The 13,732-nt window shown below is 39.7% G+C and overlaps 1 long non-coding RNA gene across 11 annotated transcripts; it reads right to left on the reverse strand.

Annotated features, from left to right (window-relative positions):
- Positions 1-1,853: 1,853 nt before the first annotated feature.
- LOC119729945 lies at positions 1,854-12,064 on the reverse strand. Of its 11 annotated transcripts, none has more exons than XR_005271330.1 (6): positions 12,027-12,064; positions 7,469-7,539; positions 5,762-5,817; positions 5,361-5,453; positions 4,652-4,778; positions 1,854-3,728 (listed from the first exon to the last, which is right to left on the reverse strand). It is a non-coding gene; the product is annotated as an uncharacterized LOC119729945 (long non-coding RNA). The 11 variants fall into 11 exon arrangements; XR_005271320.1 differs by lacking the exon at positions 12,027-12,064 and adding an exon at positions 11,602-11,643; XR_005271325.1 differs by lacking the exon at positions 12,027-12,064 and adding an exon at positions 11,177-11,212.
- Between the last annotated feature and the right edge of the window lie 1,668 nt (positions 12,065-13,732).

Consider the following 13,732-nt stretch of genomic DNA (forward strand, 5'->3'; position numbering starts at 1 on the left):
CTCCTCCTCCTCCTCCTCCTCCTCCTCCTCCTCCTCCTCCTCCTCCTCCTCCTCCTCCTCCTCCTCCTCCTCTCCTCTCTCTCTTCTTCTTCTTCTTCTTCTTCTTCTTCTTCTTGAATATTTAATATTTACCATAGACTTTGTACACAGAAATTAAAAAGAAATTGTCGATTTTCAAAGGGCATTTTCGACTATTTGCCAGTAATTCATTTACACCAATCTTTGTCCAAGGAAAGACCCTAACTCAAACAGCATTGTGTAATGATGACGTCATGATGACGTCATCCGGTGTTTATTAATGGGCAATTAAATTGTGACACTTTTAATATTTAAAAATACATAAGAAATCAACCGTATGCGTCCGCAGCATTCTGTTGCCGGCAGGTGGTAGAGTAGGTTGAGGTCTTTATTTCATTTAGTGTGCGTGAAATCACGTGACCCTTGCTTCCTGTCGAAAAAAGCCAAAACCGGAAGTGGCTTATTATTTAAAAGGGGTAATAGATATGAACTTGCTTTCAACGGTGTTAGTCTCTTGGCTGAGCGTATTCTTCAAATCATCTACAGATGACGTCATGCAATCTTTGATCGCCCTCTAGCGACAGGTTGAACATTTTCAAAAATGAATTTTGAATAGATGTCCGTAACGAAAGTTGCTGGAATCGCCTAAAAATTGGTGTATATGATGATCTTGACCCACTTAAGACGTGTGCAAAGTTTTAGGCGTATGACGTCATCAGACCGGAAGTTCCGTTGAAAAGAACTTTCCTTTTTCAAAAATTGCTAACAAATCAATCCGTACAGATATAATCTTGAATTTCCTATTAAATAATAGGGTTAACATTTGCCTCAACAGTGCCAAGTTCCCAGCTTGTCAAATTGTTCACGCAGTTGACGCGACGTCGGCTAAAAATACCCTTGCGCAAGTTGCGGTAGAGAGCTTTAAAACATGCACAGGACTTCCACGATGTGCATATGACATGCACGTACGTTGTACATATATGTACGCACATACATCGTATGTAAGTCAGCCCGGCCGCATGCAGCGCACGTGTTGCCGAGGTCTAATCCTGTCCACAGTGACCGTTTTAGCCGATTTTCGGCTAACTTTGACAGATTTTATGTTCATGCTTCCTTATAATCTGAAATTCATTGAATGTAATTTTTTTTCTTTTTTTTTTTATTTTTGAACTTTCAGCATTGTTTTCCAATGAAATACACTTTAAACTTCAAAATGATTTCCACACAATGAAACCACAGCCTGTGGTTAAACCGAGGTGTGCTTAACTTGAAAATGAGAATCTTTAAAGAACCTGCATTGTGAAATGTAAGGACGCCCTCTTGTGGCTGAATAAATTGTCTGCGTAATACATACATGAAGCTGTACATGCAGATATCACCGCTGGTTTTTTTTATTTGCGTCGTGTTTGGCTGGAGGTTTTGGGTCCGAAAACTAGAACAGTGTATTCTCAAACTGAACGATTCCTTAAACTTAACAATAGAGTAAGACGAAAGTTGTTTACGCGGTGCGCAAAACTAACGTGGCTTAAAGTTAGCAGACCAGTAAATAAACTTTTATAGACCCCAATGGTAAATGCTCACACTTCAGAAATTCGGGAAAATACTCACTCTCCAACGTGTTCAAGACACACATCAAATTAAAGCGTATTTCATCATCTTTCATTTTCTTTTCAATTTTTTTGGGGTTGAATGACGAGTTTTAAAAGATGCTATGAAACAACATACACAATTTTTTTATGAAACAACGCAGATTATAAAATGGCCATGGACTTTAATGGGTTAAAATGTGATATAACCATATCCTATCTGTGATTAAAAAACACAACACATTTTTATTTGTATAATTTTTTTATTTGTATGAAAGCATTTTCTTTAATATAAAACAATAGTATTCTACCAAACAAAATAGCAAAAATGTTTCCTCAAAATTCCATAAATTATTGTTCCCTGAAATCCTTGAAAATGTCATGTTTTGCATTGTTTACGATATCTTGCTTGAAACATCCGGTTGATGTGCGCAGAGGGTGAAACGTTTACAGCTGGAATCTCAACCAGCACTGAACACACATATTTTGAGGGTTGCAAAAGTGCCCCCCCCCCAGGTGATTTTCAATGGATGTTTGTGTAGTTGTTTATATCCCAAGCACTTAACACCATTCGACTCAAAATGCATTTTGTAGCCCAATTGCGCATTTGCCAGGCTGCAGTGTCTCTTTAATGAGTTTAATCTATAAATGATATTGTAAACAAATACTTAAATTAACATAGACGAAATGACGCAAAAGTAGGCAATTATCTCGGTAGCAATTCATAGCTTAGCCAGTGTCACAGTCTTACTTATAATGTGCTCACTTCTTCACAAACACAGTGCAGTGAGCACACGCAATAAGGTTGGCGATAATGTACAGCCGCAGCACAATTTTGCACGTGCGTATTGAAGTTAAATGTCCCTTTTGGAGAAGTGCGCACACCTGATAAGTGAGACCATGACACTGGCATACTTGGTGCGAACATGAATCAGCCAATGCTTGATAATATCACATTTTCATAGCAATCAGACAAAGTATGCACGGGCATTAATATGCTCCCTCCCTCCCCCCCCCCCTACACTCACCCCTCCCCAAAATTACCAAATATTTATCCACAATCATATTTTATGTAATTCAATACATTTATGATCACAATCACTTATGTATTGTGCTATGTACAAGGAGAAAGCCCATTTTAACGCCGTACTTTGCACGATTTTTATCATAATAATAGCATAATCATTGCAAACAGTATTGCATGTACATGTCACAACCACTCTTGTGGGTACTCTCTTTGCCAATAACACCAAAGCTTTGAATATCTTGGATAAAAATTAGCATTGAATTGTTTTTCTACCAAGTAGAAATGGCATTAAACAGTCCTTGTTGCCCTTTATCTTACTGTTTAAATAAAAAAATTGGTTGGGAAAATGTTTTGACCAACTTTTTCAAGGAACAAGAACAATTGTTTTGCCCTTAAAAACAACTGCTTTCTCGATCTACTCTTGACCGTGCACAAAAAAGGCATGCTACTAGTATAGAATAACCTCAAGCAGCCAACTAACTCTTCCAGAGGACTGGAATAGCTAGTTGACTATATGAGCTAATTGCAAGTCCTCCAAATAATACGAATGTTCAACAAACCACCGTGACAGGTTTATTATGAGTGTTTCAGAGTCTCTTTGTTCATATGGTGGTTCCTCAAGGTTCAAGAGAATGCTAAATGTGTAGGTTGTAGCAGCATAAGACAACTTGCAATCCAATACTGGCTGAGACTGTAAAAGCACAATAACTCCACATATCTGGAGGTGTGACAGCAGGATGTTGCTGACAGAGTGGGAACTAGTAGGTGCTGAGAATGTACAAGCACACAATAACTCCAAGTGCCGGTAGCTGGACAGGATGTTGCTGACAGAGTGGGAGCTGGTAGGTGCTGAGAAAGTACAAGCAAATAGTAACTCCGAGTACCAATAGCTGGACATGTGACAGCAGGATGTTGCTGACAGAGTGAGAGCTAGTAGGTGCTGAGAATGTACAAGCACACAGTAACTTCAAGTACCAGTAGCTGGACATGTGACAGCAGGATGTTGCTGACAGAGTGGGAGCTGGTAGGTGCTGAGACTGTAGTGACAGCAGGATGTTGCCGACTTTGGAAGCTGATAGGTTTGCATATGTCTTTCCCTGAATAAAACAAAACATGAAATGCTTGATCATAAACAGCACTCTACACAAATTATGCATGGTAAATTTTTGGCACAACAAATCTTTGCAAACTGCTCAGCAACTATTGGACACGATCACTTCAAGTTGCATTTTACTGAAAGTGTAATATTATTTCTAGAAATGTATTCAAGGCCTTTTTATGTCAGACTCCACATGCCAAGTGCAATCGTTGTCCAAAGTACAAACATTATAACCTTTTTAAAAAATCAGGAAAATACAACATTTGCATACATCACAAAACAAAACTACCAAATTAGTATGTGATACCTTACTGGACTGTTGGTAAATGACAGTCTAAAGCATCCTATAAAATCATGTCACCTTGTATGCCATCATTTTTAAGATAAGTGGTATTTCTGTACAATTTCCAACACTAATTGACCGACCAGCCTTTGGAAAATCTGACTCTTTTCACATACTGTCCCAAATTTACCGTATTTAGTCAGTCCACATTTTCTTTGCAATCAATGATATAACCCATGAATGGCTACAAGCTAGCCTGACTGTCACCATTCAATTTCAGTGGGGTCAGGGAACCAGCTTACAAGGTCATGATTGTTTTTCTTGGTTTTTCCAGCATCTACGAACACAAAACTTTAAAACAGTCAGTACAACAAAATTACAGAAAAAGCAAACGTTGTATATTCCCTTTAATGACTACATGTACTTGTGTTTTAACACCAAGAATTGCTATTTTCATTTGGCAGGATATTTTTACTTGTGGAAGCTTTTTCACACTGAAGTATAAATTTATACATTTTTTTGCGTAAAAGCTTTTATAACCGTTATTCTTATTCAGGCAGTTTTTAACTTTTACATCCGCAATCATGCAACATTTAATGTGACAATCACAACAGATTGTCAGTTAAATATCTACTCACCTGAACAATACTGTGCATGTATTAGCATGTAGAAAGTATATGCTGTCACAGTGTGCCTTTGCTAACAGGAAGAACATACGTAGAGATGTGGCAACTGAAGCAACACAGCCATCTTTACAGAGATGATCTACACAGAATTAATTGATTTATTGATTACTTCTTCATCAAATCCTATGCCATAATTGGCAAGTATTTCGAAGTTGTACATATATAAATTTTCAGTAATCAGAGAAATGATCACAAATTTCTAGCTTGAAAATTGCTATTGCAAAGAAATTTTGCCTAGACATGCTAGATGCATAATGCAATTGTACAGTTGTTTTTAATGATACTTATCTTTGGAATGCACACAAATATTTACTACAATGCACGTTCCTGTCTGACATATTAGTCTGGTGGCATGAAATTTTTTTCACAAAAGTGCGAGATGATGTGTAACACATCACCAGCTGAGTTAAGCACTTCACAAAAGTATAGGTGAGGCGACACATTATGTTGATCACAATTAACATCAGAAAGCCCCAAGTCCTTATAGCATGGGAATCAGCGTCTGCACACAAGCCCCAGAGTAGAAATTCTCACCGGGAAGATGATCCAAACCAAACACAATTCAGTTCATTTTATTTTTTTAAGAACAAAAATTTAAACATCAAAAAAAAAAATAATAATAATTATGCCAAAATCCAGAACATCAGACAATCTGTCTCACCTGCACAATGTTGAATACTGGCATGCTAAGTGATGCTGTCAGAGTGCTCATTGGAAACTGGAAGGAAACATGCTGATTTGTGGTTCATGGCTTCTACAAACAATCAGATAAGAGAATGACATGCATGAGGATCCATCACAAGGGTGTTCCACAAAAAAAAATAAAGTGTGTCCCCCAAAACTCCCTCTGGAAAGATACATAACATGTCTCATAATATATCAAATATCTCACATTCAATGTTATACCAGCTGTTGATGATCACAAGCATACATGTGTATTGTTCTTTCTTGTGTGAAATTTTAGTTCGATTCAGTTCAATGGTTTTGTTTACAACTGACAAAACGATGCTCCTTACATTACAATGATACAATCTAAGTAAAATATTCAACAGTTACACTCACCTGAACCATGCTTGAAGGCTGGATGACGGCACTGTAACTTGGCCAAGCACAGAAACCTGTACAAATGAATCAGAAGTTCAGTCTATTGCAAGTCACATCCATCATATCATCTTTGTTGGTGATGACTGTACACAAGCACTGAGTCAGCTGGAGGTCTGCATGAAAGGCACTTAGGTAGTATGGTAGCTAATACAGCCTATGCTAAACAGTGCTGAAGCATCACAGTTTCTCTAACATCTGCTGCTTCTCCAATTATGTGCCGATGCTTGAGGCTGCCTTTGAAGTAGGGGGCCTGGTTGACAAGGCCAATCTCCAGCTAACACAATCATCAGCAGCTTGCCTTCCACACTAGTAGTGGTTGATGCAGCAAGTGATGAGAGATTTTTAAAGATGTCTGCATATCTCTTCCACAGTGCTCCTCTGTCAAGATCATAAGTACATAGTTCTGTGTACTGAACAATCTTTAGTAGGTTATGATCCTGAAACGTGGAGACACATCTTTCTCAATTCAACATGCAACATACTAGAGACCTCTACTGCCCCGGATGAAATCAGTCCAGTTTGTGTCCACATTAGTGTAGAAGCAACAGTAATGGAAACACACTAAAGGAGCAGCAGGTATCAAAGGCTGACAACCCAGTATGTATCCGCACCATATAGACAAGACGCAAGACTAGCTTTGGACAGTACATGCTCATGTATTGCTATATTTCTTTATGTTCTTGGTTAAGACAAGTTTGTAAACACTGCCACAAGCAGAGTTTCCTTTGATCAGTTTACTGTCCACATCTCTGTCAAGCATTACCGCTACAAAAGAGCCAAACTGTTCATCTGCATACCAACTCCATTCTGTCAATTGAGATACGCAGTGGGTGGCTCTTTTCAAGGCGTATGTGTGAAGAAGTGCAGCACTTCTGTCTTTTTTCAGGTAGAAGTCCATGTGAGGCAGACTTTACTTGGGTCGTTTGCATCTCAATATCCAGTTGAGTTTTTACTAGCTGTTCTACAATGCAATCGATTGCCGAATCTGGAATATTGCAACTGGCACTAATTAAAGAGGGTGTCAAAATACTCCCACGTAAGAAAGTACACATGTACAGCTCTCAACTTTTTTTGTCAGCAAACACTGTCTTCCCATCTGTGGGGGACAGAAACCGTAAAATGGTTGGAAAAAATAGAAGCGTCCAAAGCTGCTGGATCCACGTGCCAAATAGGTCACATAGGGAATTACACCTTGACCCCTACTTCGTACGTTGCTTTGATGACCTGTTCCCTCTGGTATGACCTGGGTGGCATCACAGGTCGTGACCTGACCCTGGCAAGGTCAATTGCGCTCAGGACATGTTGTCCCCTCCGGGCGAGAATGATCCGGCAAGATGGTTGTTACATGTCCTAGGATTTTTTAAAGGTTTGAAGAATGGTGGTGTTGATGACCCATAGCATCTCTGAAGTTCAGTCAGCTCGGTTTCTCCATCCACATAAGTTCCAGTTATCTTGTTTGTTGGCTCTCTACGATAAATATTTATGTTAAAGTCATCCAGCGGCATTCCAAAATGTACCTGTCTGACAAACCATCTTTCCTCATCTTTCCTCCACTAGGTATTATTTTGGGTATGCTGATGTAAGAAACATTTTTCAGATTACACTTAGTTATAATCCATCAGGTACCATTATTTCACAGTTCTTTTTGTGACATTTTTCACTTACCATCAATAAACTCACTGCATCTTCTGCGTTATGTACATCTCTTCAGTATAATCGTCAGAGATGAACTTTACCTACAAAAACAAATGCATCATACTTGCATGAGTATTTAAAATTACCTTGGATATTGCACACGATTTCTGTTTGAAAGACAACCTTGACAAAAAACAAATTACCCTAATCATTGAAACTGTAGTAATTAGTTCAACACAAGTACCTTCATTTCTCTAATTGATCAGTATCGCCGATGACAACCAATTCAAGTTCATGTATTACAATTTGTCATTACCTCAAATTACATCTAAAAATTTAAGGCATGTATATAATTCTTGATGCTACAGTTTGCATAACTTGTCACTCTTGCATTTTGCAAGATTTAGCCAGTGATTAACCCTCCATGAACAAATGCCACAAAAAGAACATTTCAGCAGATTGAGGTAGTATACAATTTGAAACAATGGATTTCACCTGATAATGAGGATGAAATTAGGCCATAACAATGAGGCAGCTAAACGTATTATAAAAACAAACTGATTGATTTTATCAAAAAAAAGCTACCGGTACTTGATCATACATGTATATTTTATTATGCACAATGTTGAATTGTCTACAAATGGCTATGTTGCATTTTGGAAAGCAAGTCTTTGACTTCAACACCTATACATACAAACACAGGGGCCCCACTACACAATAAAACTCTAAGAAAAAGCATGAAATTAAACATGCACAACTCAACTCACAAAACCCCAACAGCGGACCCTCAGAGAACATCCCGTCCCGGCCGTCGTCAATACCTGCAAGTACACTCGGACAAGAGACAGGGAAGAAAGAAAAAAAAACTGCAAAAGAAAAAAAGAGAGGGTTAGTCTGTGCACTAATGAACTTGATTTCAACATCAAATCAAAGAGTTTCCCTCCAATAACGCCATTCTTCGTCACTTTTTGGGAAGAATTTTCCTCGAGAGTCAGCTTTTCTGCTGTGATTTACTCTCTGGAGTCTTAAGACTCTAGACATTTGGCACCAGTATTCCAAATGGCTATGTTGCATTTTGGAAAGCAAGTCTTTGACTTCAACACCTATACATACAAACACAGGGGCCCCACTACACAATAAAACTCTAAGAAAAAGCATGAAATTAAACATGCACAACTCAACTCACAAAACCCCAACAGCGGACCCTCAGAGAACATCCCGTCCCGGCCGTCGTCAATACCTGCAAGTACACTCGGACAAGAGACAGGGAAGAAAGAAAAAAAACTGCAAAAGAAAAAAAGAGAGGGTTAGTCTGTGCACTAATGAACTTGATTTCAACATCAAATCAAAGAGTTTCCCTCCAAAACGCCATAACGCCATTCTTCGTCACTTTTTGGGAAGAATTTTCCTCGAGAGTCAGCTTTTCTGCTGTGATTTACTCTCTGGAGTCTTAAGACTCTAGACATTTGGCACCAGTATTCCAAATGGCTATGTTGCATTTTGGAAAGCAAGTCTTTGACTTCAACACCTATACATACAAACACAGGGGCCCCACTACACAATAAAACTCTAAGAAAAAGCATGAAATTAAACATGCACAACTCAACTCACAAAACCCCAACAGCGGACCCTCAGAGAACATCCCGTCCCGGCCGTCGTCAATACCTGCAAGTACACTCGGACAAGAGACAGGGAAGAAAGAAAAAAAAACTGCAAAAGAAAAAAAGAGAGGGTTAGTCTGTGCACTAATGAACTTGATTTCAACATCAAATCAAAGAGTTTCCCTCCAAAACGCCATAACGCCATTCTTCGTCACTTTTTGGGAAGAATTTTCCTCGAGAGTCAGCTTTTCTGCTGTGATTTACTCTCTGGAGTCTTAAGACTCTAGACATTTGGCACCAGTATTCCAAATGGCTATGTTGCATTTTGGAAAGCAAGTCTTTGACTTCAACACCTATACATACAAACACAGGGGCCCCACTACACAATAAAACTCTAAGAAAAAGCATGAAATTAAACATGCACAACTCAACTCACAAAACCCCAACAGCGGACCCTCAGAGAACATCCCGTCCCGGCCGTCGTCAATACCTGCAAGTACACTCGGACAAGAGACAGGGAAGAAAGAAAAAAAACTGCAAAAGAAAAAAAGAGAGGGTTAGTCTGTGCACTAATGAACTTGATTTCAACATCAAATCAAAGAGTTTCCCTCCAAAACGCCATAACGCCATTCTTCGTCACTTTTTGGGAAGAATTTTCCTCGAGAGTCAGCTTTTCTGCTGTGATTTACTCTCTGGAGTCTTAAGACTCTAGACATTTGGCACCAGTATTCCAAATGGCTATGTTGCATTTTGGAAAGCAAGTCTTTGACTTCAACACCTATACATACAAACACAGGGGCCCCACTACACAATAAAACTCTAAGAAAAAGCATGAAATTAAACATGCACAACTCAACTCACAAAACCCCAACAGCGGACCCTCAGAGAACATCCCGTCCCGGCCGTCGTCAATACCTGCAAGTACACTCGGACAAGAGACAGGGAAGAAAGAAAAAAAACTGCAAAAGAAAAAAAGAGAGGGTTAGTCTGTGCACTAATGAACTTGATTTCAACATCAAATCAAAGAGTTTCCCTCCAAAACGCCATAACGCCATTCTTCGTCACTTTTTGGGAAGAATTTTCCTCGAGAGTCAGCTTTTCTGCTGTGATTTACTCTCTGGAGTCTTAAGACTCTAGACATTTGGCACCAGTATTCCAAATGGCTATGTTGCATTTTGGAAAGCAAGTCTTTGACTTCAACACCTATACATACAAACACAGGGGCCCCACTACACAATAAAACTCTAAGAAAAAGCATGAAATTAAACATGCACAACTCAACTCACAAAACCCCAACAGCGGACCCTCAGAGAACATCCCGTCCCGGCCGTCGTCAATACCTGCAAGTACACTCGGACAAGAGACAGGGAAGAAAGAAAAAAAAACTGCAAAAGAAAAAAAGAGAGGGTTAGTCTGTGCACTAATGAACTTGATTTCAACATCAAATCAAAGAGTTTCCCTCCAAAACGCCATAACGCCATTCTTCGTCACTTTTTGGGAAGAATTTTCCTCGAGAGTCAGCTTTTCTGCTGTGATTTACTCTCTGGAGTCTTAAGACTCTAGACATTTGGCACCAGTATTCCAAATGGCTATGTTGCATTTTGGAAAGCAAGTCTTTGACTTCAACACCTATACATACAAACACAGGGGCCCCACTACACAATAAAACTCTAAGAAAAAGCATGAAATTAAACATGCACAACTCAACTCACAAAACCCCAACAGCGGACCCTCAGAGAACATCCCGTCCCGGCCGTCGTCAATACCTGCAAGTACACTCGGACAAGAGACAGGGAAGAAAGAAAAAAAACTGCAAAAGAAAAAAAGAGAGGGTTAGTCTGTGCACTAATGAACTTGATTTCAACATCAAATCAAAGAGTTTCCCTCCAAAACGCCATAACGCCATTCTTCGTCACTTTTTGGGAAGAATTTTCCTCGAGAGTCAGCTTTTCTGCTGTGATTTACTCTCTGGAGTCTTAAGACTCTAGACATTTGGCACCAGTATTCCAAATGGCTATGTTGCATTTTGGAAAGCAAGTCTTTGACTTCAACACCTATACATACAAACACAGGGGCCCCACTACACAATAAAACTCTAAGAAAAAGCATGAAATTAAACATGCACAACTCAACTCACAAAACCCCAACAGCGGACCCTCAGAGAACATCCCGTCCCGGCCGTCGTCAATACCTGCAAGTACACTCGGACAAGAGACAGGGAAGAAAGAAAAAAAACTGCAAAAGAAAAAAAGAGAGGGTTAGTCTGTGCACTAATGAACTTGATTTCAACATCAAATCAAAGAGTTTCCCTCCAAAACGCCATAACGCCATTCTTCGTCACTTTTTGGGAAGAATTTTCCTCGAGAGTCAGCTTTTCTGCTGTGATTTACTCTCTGGAGTCTTAAGACTCTAGACATTTGGCACCAGTATTCCAAATGGCTATGTTGCATTTTGGAAAGCAAGTCTTTGACTTCAACACCTATACATACAAACACAGGGGCCCCACTACACAATAAAACTCTAAGAAAAAGCATGAAATTAAACATGCACAACTCAACTCACAAAACCCCAACAGCGGACCCTCAGAGAACATCCCGTCCCGGCCGTCGTCAATACCTGCAAGTACACTCGGACAAGAGACAGGGAAGAAAGAAAAAAAACTGCAAAAGAAAAAAAGAGAGGGTTAGTCTGTGCACTAATGAACTTGATTTCAACATCAAATCAAAGAGTTTCCCTCCAAAACGCCATAACGCCATTCTTCGTCACTTTTTGGGAAGAATTTTCCTCGAGAGTCAGCTTTTCTGCTGTGATTTACTCTCTGGAGTCTTAAGACTCTAGACATTTGGCACCAGTATTCCAAATGGCTATGTTGCATTTTGGAAAGCAAGTCTTTGACTTCAACACCTATACATACAAACACAGGGGCCCCACTACACAATAAAACTCTAAGAAAAAGCATGAAATTAAACATGCACAACTCAACTCACAAAACCCCAACAGCGGACCCTCAGAGAACATCCCGTCCCGGCCGTCGTCAATACCTGCAAGTACACTCGGACAAGAGACAGGGAAGAAAGAAAAAAAAACTGCAAAAGAAAAAAAGAGAGGGTTAGTCTGTGCACTAATGAACTTGATTTCAACATCAAATCAAAGAGTTTCCCTCCAAAACGCCATAACGCCATTCTTCGTCACTTTTTGGGAAGAATTTTCCTCGAGAGTCAGCTTTTCTGCTGTGATTTACTCTCTGGAGTCTTAAGACTCTAGACATTTGGCACCAGTATTCCAAATGGCTATGTTGCATTTTGGAAAGCAAGTCTTTGACTTCAACACCTATACATACAAACACAGGGGCCCCACTACACAATAAAACTCTAAGAAAAAGCATGAAATTAAACATGCACAACTCAACTCACAAAACCCCAACAGCGGACCCTCAGAGAACATCCCGTCCCGGCCGTCGTCAATACCTGCAAGTACACTCGGACAAGAGACAGGGAAGAAAGAAAAAAAACTGCAAAAGAAAAAAAGAGAGGGTTAGTCTGTGCACTAATGAACTTGATTTCAACATCAAATCAAAGAGTTTCCCTCCAAAACGCCATAACGCCATTCTTCGTCACTTTTTGGGAAGAATTTTCCTCGAGAGTCAGCTTTTCTGCTGTGATTTACTCTCTGGAGTCTTAAGACTCTAGACATTTGGCACCAGTATTCCAAATGGCTATGTTGCATTTTGGAAAGCAAGTCTTTGACTTCAACACCTATACATACAAACACAGGGGCCCCACTACACAATAAAACTCTAAGAAAAAGCATGAAATTAAACATGCACAACTCAACTCACAAAACCCCAACAGCGGACCCTCAGAGAACATCCCGTCCCGGCCGTCGTCAATACCTGCAAGTACACTCGGACAAGAGACAGGGAAGAAAGAAAAAAAACTGCAAAAGAAAAAAAGAGAGGGTTAGTCTGTGCACTAATGAACTTGATTTCAACATCAAATCAAAGAGTTTCCCTCCAAAACGCCATAACGCCATTCTTCGTCACTTTTTGGGAAGAATTTTCCTCGAGAGTCAGCTTTTCTGCTGTGATTTACTCTCTGGAGTCTTAAGACTCTAGACATTTGGCACCAGTATTCCAAATGGCTATGTTGCATTTTGGAAAGCAAGTCTTTGACTTCAACACCTATACATACAAACACAGGGGCCCCACTACACAATAAAACTCTAAGAAAAAGCATGAAATTAAACATGCACAACTCAACTCACAAAACCCCAACAGCGGACCCTCAGAGAACATCCCGTCCCGGCCGTCGTCAATACCTGCAAGTACACTCGGACAAGAGACAGGGAAGAAAGAAAAAAAACTGCAAAAGAAAAAAAGAGAGGGTTAGTCTGTGCACTAATGAACTTGATTTCAACATCAAATCAAAGAGTTTCCCTCCAAAACGCCATAACGCCATTCTTCGTCACTTTTTGGGAAGAATTTTCCTCGAGAGTCAGCTTTTCTGCTGTGATTTACTCTCTGGAGTCTTAAGACTCTAGACATTTGGCACCAGTATTCCAAATGGCTATGTTGCATTTTGGAAAGCAAGTCTTTGACTTCAACACCTATACATACAAACACAGGGGCCCCACTACACAATAAAACTCTAAGAAAAAGCATGAAATTAAACATGCACAACTCAACTCACAAAAC

The sequence above is a fragment of the Patiria miniata genome, unplaced genomic scaffold, assembly GCF_015706575.1.
Source record: "Patiria miniata isolate m_02_andy unplaced genomic scaffold, ASM1570657v1 HiC_scaffold_1, whole genome shotgun sequence".
NCBI classification, from domain to species: Eukaryota; Metazoa; Echinodermata; class Asteroidea; order Valvatida; family Asterinidae; genus Patiria; species Patiria miniata.